This window comes from Amblyomma maculatum, unplaced genomic scaffold, assembly GCF_055883805.1.
Source record: "Amblyomma maculatum isolate TAMU_Amacu unplaced genomic scaffold, ASM5588380v1 scaffold_41, whole genome shotgun sequence".
NCBI lineage: Eukaryota > Metazoa > Arthropoda > Arachnida > Ixodida > Ixodidae > Amblyomma > Amblyomma maculatum.
The window spans coordinates 183,238-190,463 of record NW_028146766.1 but is presented as its reverse complement, the minus strand read 5'-3'; the positions used below and the strand labels follow the sequence as shown (position 1 = coordinate 190,463).

Sequence of the window (7,226 nt, the reverse complement as noted above, 5' to 3'; positions counted from 1 at the left end):
ACAAATTCTTTTGAATCGATGAGCCTGAGAATACGGAATGCTTGTTTTTGAGTGATAAGGACGACAGCTTTGTGCGTATTGTTGTCGGACCGGGGGTTTTCTGTATACGCTAGTGGAGAGCGAACCTTCATAAACCGCAATTTCAACGTCTTCAAAGTTAATTTTGTTTTGGGAATATGTGTGCGTGAAGGATATGCTAGGATGGAGGAGATTGAAGTTTTCAATGAAATGTAGGAGTGATTGTTCTGTGTCAGTCCAAACTAAGAAAATATCATCCAAGCAGCATTTGTATAGGATGTGCTTAATAGGGGAAGTAAGTAAAAATTCAAATTCAATGCTATGCATGAAGATGTTAGCATAAGTAGGGGCCATTTTTGTACCCATGGCGGTGTCGTTAATTTGTAAGTAGTGTTCATTGTCGAATTCAAATTTGTTGTATTCTAGAACTAGTTTCGTCAATACCTCTAGGACTTCTGGAGTTGGGATCCTACCTCACTATTCTGATTATAGGCCTCAATTAGAGCTTTGATTCTGTCGGAATGCGGGATATTTGTATATAGAGAGACTACATCTAAGGTTACAAGGAAGGCCCCCTGAGGACGATTTACCCCTGCTATTTCGCGAAGGAAGTGGTTGGTGTCATGTATGTGGGATAGGTGTGTTTCAGGTATGTGTCCAATTAATGTGTCAATGTAACTGGAGATTGGTTCTGTGATTGTGCCGATGCCGGATACTATAGGGCGGCCAGGGTTAACCCTTCTATGAATTTTCGGAAGCATGTAGAATCGGCCCGGCGACGGGTGTGATGCGGTCAGGGCTTTGCATAATCGCAGAAGATGTCCCCACTTTTTGCGAGCTCATCTAGAGTCCCTGTAAGAAGTTTTGATGCTTTAGAGTGGGGTCCGCTTTTAGGTGTTTATAAAATTTAGTGTTACAGAGTTGTCTAATTCCTTCCTCAATATTGTAACGTGGTGGTGACCAGGGTCGCTGACACAAATGAAGGCACAGGCTTGATGGTACTTAAATTACCTCTTTATTGGGCTGACTTGCAACCGCAAAAGAACTAAGCAACTCGGCGGCGGCGATAGCAACAAACGTGCTGGTCGATCGTCGAACAAAGAATGTCCGTCACACTCATCAACGCTCAATTTAAAGGCTGCCCAGAACAATCTAGATAACGTCGCAAACAGCTACCAGCACCGGCTGGAACATTGTGGAAAGACACCCGAGTGGCCGGAACCTTCGAGACAGATCTCGGTGCATCTTGTGCTACAACGAAACTGATAAAGGTGTGACTCGCGACATCGAGCAATAACAAGCAAAGTTTACGGAACTGATACGCGGTCCAGAATCAGAGTGATAAGCCTGAATGCCGGCGGCTGTTAAAAAAACAACAAATACAGTTTTGAAGGCTTCGCCATAGAGAAATTGATTGGTAAAGAGCGGTCACTCGGCAAAAACTGGTCCCAGAAAATGACGCGCGACTTTTTGCGCTGCCGTCGATTGATGAATGGCGGCACCAATGCGCGGACGCGCGCGCGACGGCACTCGCTGCAGCGGTAGCCCGATGGAGCGCTAGGAGACAAGAAGTTGTCGAGGGGAGCGGTTGTGTGCTCGTGCCTCGCCGCGCTTGTGCGGCACAGACCTCTTGTGGGCTGCTGCGCGGAACGACAGCGGTTTGGAACGATGGCAAGGTGAGCAACGTTTTTTTGCTTAACTACGCTGCCTTTCAAGCAGTTTACGCTGGCCATGCCGGCCGGGACTTTGTTGTCAAACTGTGCAGTATTTCAGGCAGTTTAGCTCAGTACGGCGGCGACTGCGCTTCACAAAGTCGCAAGTGAAGGGCAAGCTAACAGGCATGACAAGGCGTGCTGACCGCCGCGGTGACGTGACATGGCGATTTTGCGAACGGCTAGTTTTGCGTGGCGTCGCGTTTAACAGGGCAACCGCAAGGTGTGAAATGTTTCATTCTTGTCAAACTGCGAGACATTTCGGGCAGTTTAGCTCAGCACGGTGTTCTGCGCTTCACAAAGTCGCGTATGAAGAAAAGCCAACATGGCGTGCCCGCCGGTCGCGGTTTTGCGAACAGCTAGTTTTGCGTGGTGTCGCGTTGCATGTAACGTGACAACGTTAAAGTGAGAAATGTTTTATAATGCAGCAAGCTTCATTGCTCCAGCTGTTCAGTGCTCTTGAGGAATGTTGTTAATTTAGTGGCTGTTATTTCACTCACTGTAGAAATGCATTTTCAGATAGGTTCGGTTAGCCTGCATTTCCTGACCTCTACGTTGCAACAGTAGCTTTTGTATCAATTTTACGAATCACAGCTTTTCTGTTCTGGACCATAACTGCTGCTCACCAAGTCTTCAGTACGCACCCACATGCAATTTTGTGCATGGTGCAGTGGCCTTATATTTCATTGCAACCTTCTGCATCATGTTCATTCCTTTTCCAACAGCACTGAATGGACCCACGGACTGCAGCCGAAGCGCGGCAGATGCGACGAGTGAACGGAGTGGCATTCCCCCCAAGTGTCAGTACTCTCTGCCCTGAACAATACAAGTTACCCTTTCTAAGGTAGCCGGGACTGAGACTGTGTAGTTTATGTATAATGCCTGTTTTGTTACATATCATTTGCCATATTTTGGAAATAAACGTTATGCTATTTTTTGTCGCTACCGAAGTGCTGTTTCTCGCCTTGTGTATTTTTATTTTTCTGTATTTTGCACATCGCCTTATGTGTGCAAAGTTTTGTCAATGCATCCGCCTACATGTGTTGCGTCTCTTGTATGTTTTATATGCAGCAAAATAAATGTTCATTTCACAAAGCACTTGGCGTCTTTTCTGCAATACTGTTTTGCAAAGGCTGTGGCGCAGCTGCGTTGATGGCCAATTTAGTGAACTGGGAATCTATTTTTCATGTTGTTATGCATGCTGAGCATAAATAGAAACACTAGCAGACCGTGTAAAACCAAAATAATGCGCCAAAAGGGCAGGGAAGGACGCAGCGCATGCTAGTATTCAAATAACGCGCCTTTCAGCAAGACCGGAAGTAGTTGCCGCCGGCCGCTTGGTGCACTACAGTCAAATGGGCCGCGTGGCCCTGTGGGAGTGTCCGCTCTTTACCAATCTCTTTCTCAATGGTTTCGCGGCATTACTCCCCCCCCCTTAAAAAAACATCGCCTCGATGTTCCAAAACAAAGCAACCTAAACATAAACCCTGCAAAGTTTAAACACCACAGATTCTTTAACGCGTGTAATATGGCTTCATTCGTACAACATGTACTAATTTCTGGGCATGCGCGTCGCCGTTGTAATGATGACGTTCCGTCGGGAATGACTTCATAGTCCAGTGGTCCGGCGCGGCGAATGATTTTGTACGGCCCAAAGTCTCGACGCAACAACTTTTCACTTAGTCCGCGACGGCGAATTGGTGTCCAAATCCACACTTGGTCTCGTGGGTTGTACTTTGTCGTCGTCGTAAGTTGTATCGTCGGCTGTCGGTGCGCTGTTGGTCTTTAATACGCAGACGTGCGAGTCGTCGGGCTTCCTCTGCAATGCCGCAGGTAGGCAGCGACGTCAAGGTTGTCCTCGTTAGTTACGTGCGTCAGCATTGCGTCGAGCTTCGTCGTGGGCTCCCTGCCGTACACATGCTTAAACGGGGTCGCTCTGGTCGTCTCCAGGACTGCCCTGTTATACGCGAAGATCATGTACGGCAAGATGGCGTCCCAGGTGCTGTGTTCAGCGTCGATGTACATGGCGATCATGTCCGCGATTGTTTTATGCAGGCGCTCCGTAAGGCCATTGGTCTGGGGATTGTACGCAGTTGTTCGTCGATGGCTTGTATGACTGTATTCCAGGATGGCTTGAGTCAACTCTGCCGTAAACGCCGTTCCCCTGTCCGTGATGAGCACTTCTGGGGCGCCATGTCGCAAGAGAATTTGTTCGACAAAAAACTTGGCGACTTCTGCCGCGGTACCATTGGGTAGTGCTTATTCTTCGGCGTAACGGGTAAGGTAGACAGTGGCCACGATGATAAACTTGTTACCCATAGACGAAGATGGAGAGGGGCAAAGGAGATCCATCCCAATTTGTTGAAAGGGCATGACTGGGGGCGGAATCGGGTTTAGTAGTCCTGCTGGTCTGATCGGCGGCGTCTTGCGTCGTTGGCACTCACGACACGTCTTCACGTAGTGGGCAACTTCGGCAGGCAGTCGCGGCCAGTAGTACTTCTCCTGGATTCGATGCAACGTGCGCGCAAATCCGAGGTGGCCTGCTGTGGGCTCATCGTGCAACGCCTGCAGAATTTCCTGCCGGAGGTTTTTAGGCACTACAAGAAGCTGCGCGGTATTGTTGGCTGCGAAGTTCTTCACTAGGAGGCCATTGCTTAACGTGAACTATGATAAATATCGCAAACAAACAAAGATTACGGAACTGATACGCGGTCCAGAATCAGAGTGATAAGTCTGAATGCCGGCGGCTGTTAAACAACAACAAATACAGTTTTGAAGTTTCGCGGCAATATATTTGTCATTGTCCATGACCAATATGCCGCCTCTTTTATCTGCCGGTTTGATGACCACATCTTTCCGTCTGCTAAGCGCTTTCAATGCGTCAAATTCCTTTTTGGAAAGGTTTTACTTCCCTGGTCTCTAGTCCTTATAAGCTATGATTACGTCGTTCTGGACGGCACTAATGTACGGTACATGTAAGGACAGTTTTCCTCGGGGTTTTTTCCCCCTTTCCTCCCCTTTTTTTCCCCGCTTCTTTGATATCCTCCACATCCCACTTCTCGTAAAAACCTTCTTCATGCTTGGCGCTCGCACCTTTTAGCGAAAACCTCAAAGTATTTCAGCATTCTACTGTCCCACATATTTTTTTTTCTTTTCTTTCTTTGATGTTCATCTCTCGTCGCGAGTTGCTTACCGCTCTAAGCAGGCTCGAACTCTACTCGTAGATGTCACGTTCTTCTAACCAGTAATGTCCACCTGGTTGTCGCGTTTTTTTTTTTTCATCCTGTCGGGCCGCGGGTCGGAGCAAGGGTGGGGAGGGTAACAGACGCAGCAGAGAAAAAGAACAAATCTTCAAAAACAAGGCCTTGACCATTGATAGTTGACCACTTCTCCCAAAAACCTCCTTCACGCTTGGCGCTACCATCTTTTAGTGAGAACGGAAAAAGATTTCTCACCATCTGCAGCAAACACGTTCCCCCACCTGTGATTTTTTTTCCCGAGGTTGTTCAGCGGCTGCCTGTATTGTATACAGATGACTCCCGGCAGCCGTTGCCTTGGGTGGATGAGCCTTTGGGACTAGCCTGCTCTCCGCACCTGTGTGTGTATGTGTGTGTTGTGCGTGCCCAGCTGGTTCACCTATATGTGCCCATATTATGTTTGTATCTCCTCTTGCCAACGCTATAAGAAGACGAACAAGAATCATGTACCCTCAGTCTTGAGAAAGGCAGTGCTCCTGCCGAAACGTCGACTCCAAATAAACTTGGAAGCAGTATGAAGCATTTTTTCATAGATGTGGACGTCGTGTATAGACCCTATTCACTATCAGGTTTAGCAGGCGGCCGTTGTGGCAACCCTGTATTGAGGATACGCCATAGCATTGGGCTTTTCGAAACTCCTCCTCCTCCCTGCTCCCTCCCTTCGACCTCCCTGCTGCGCGCCGTTCATTTGTCGGACACATGAGACGCCGTTTGGAACGCTGTCCAACCAGAGCTCGGATTTCACCACCGCTGTACCCTGATTCGCCGTGGGCCCTCTCTCTCTTTCTTTCTCTCTCTTTGATGTTAGGTTGTTCGTGCCATGGTTGCCAGTAAAGCAGAAATGACGTCACGTGAATAAGCTCTATAGGCAAGTGGCTATTTATGTCTGTACAAAAGGTTGCATCGAGTATTAAGTAGGCGAGTTACACTTGTCACCAATCAAAACATGCAATCCTGAAACGTTATCCGGATTTTCACTCATACTTCGCATTTTGCTTTGGTTCCTAGCGGTTTTAACTGTGAGCTCCTACATAAACAATCTTCCTAATAATAAGTGCTTGCTAGCTATTGTATGTTTTACCCTATCATACATCTGTATTTTCATATGCGTGTACATAAATACTTTGGTTAAAAACCCATTGCATGCTAGACTGTCTATATTCCTTTCTTGTGCAACAGTTCCTATGAAACTGACTCTACAAAGCATTGGTAAGTCTTAAACACCCTCTTAATTTTAGGAAACTGCTTAGACAGCTTTCCAGCAATCTCGAATCAGTGTGCAATCTGGCCACTCATTTTGGACTGTTGAAATACACATACAGTGCAAGCGTATCTACAAGAAATCATCTCGAGCTGCCTCATTTTGCTTTGCCTTGCATTATGCTTCCACTTGACAATATATAGCATAATCTATCACTCTAACTCTCTCCGGAAGGACCAGTTGTATTTTTAATTGTCGTATTTTTAGTTAGCCAGAGTGCTGTCATCGTGTTATAGTCAATGTTTGAAAATTGGTGTGTCATATTTTCGCCCCTGTATTTACAGGATTGTTTTTCGTTGCCTGTCTACAACTATGGAAATTTAGAACCTTGTTTCAGACTCTATTGCTGTAATTTCTGACTACTAACTCGCACAGGTTTATGCAATTTTATCGGTCTCCCTGCCCCTTTCAGTTACGTCACCGGGTGTTGATGTAGTTGATATAAATACAGAAAAACGCTTTGCATAAGCACTCACATTTGGTTTCTGTTTCAGCGCCTGCATTTTGATGGAGTAAGGAGGAAGAATGGAAAAAAGTGTGTGACTCAGGTGTTTTAACATGCTGTTGAAACGAGTTATACGGATCTTTGTTGGCAGTGTAATGTTTCTGCTCTTCACTAGGCGGTCAAGGCTAGCCATGGCTTTCTTTCCCAGAAGCAGGCGTTTCCTAATTTCATGGCTGCAGTCTCCTTCCGGGGTAATCTTGGAGCTCAAGAAAAGAAAATCTGTCACAGATTCCACTTCTTGCCCCTTGATACTCTAGGACTTGATAGGGCAAGACGCCATGATCTTTGTCTTTTTATTGTTCGGTTTAAGCCCAAACTTCTCACTCTCTTCTTTTACGCGCATCAGAAGTCTCTTGAGTTCCACTTCACTTTCTGCCATTAAAGTGGTATCGTCCGCATATCTGAGCTTGTTGATACGTTTTCCAGCATCTTCACTCCAGCTGAAGACTCGTACAGACCGGCCTTCCTCGTGA

The 7,226-nt window shown here is 46.7% G+C and overlaps 1 long non-coding RNA gene across 1 annotated transcript; it reads left to right on the top strand.

Annotated features, from left to right (window-relative positions):
* The first annotated feature begins 1,211 nt into the window (after window positions 1-1,211).
* LOC146170808 (uncharacterized) lies at window positions 1,212-2,673 on the top strand. The gene is made up of 2 exons (XR_014703104.1): window positions 1,212-1,694; window positions 2,456-2,673. It is a non-coding gene; the product is annotated as an uncharacterized LOC146170808 (long non-coding RNA).
* Window positions 2,674-7,226: the final 4,553 nt, after the last annotated feature.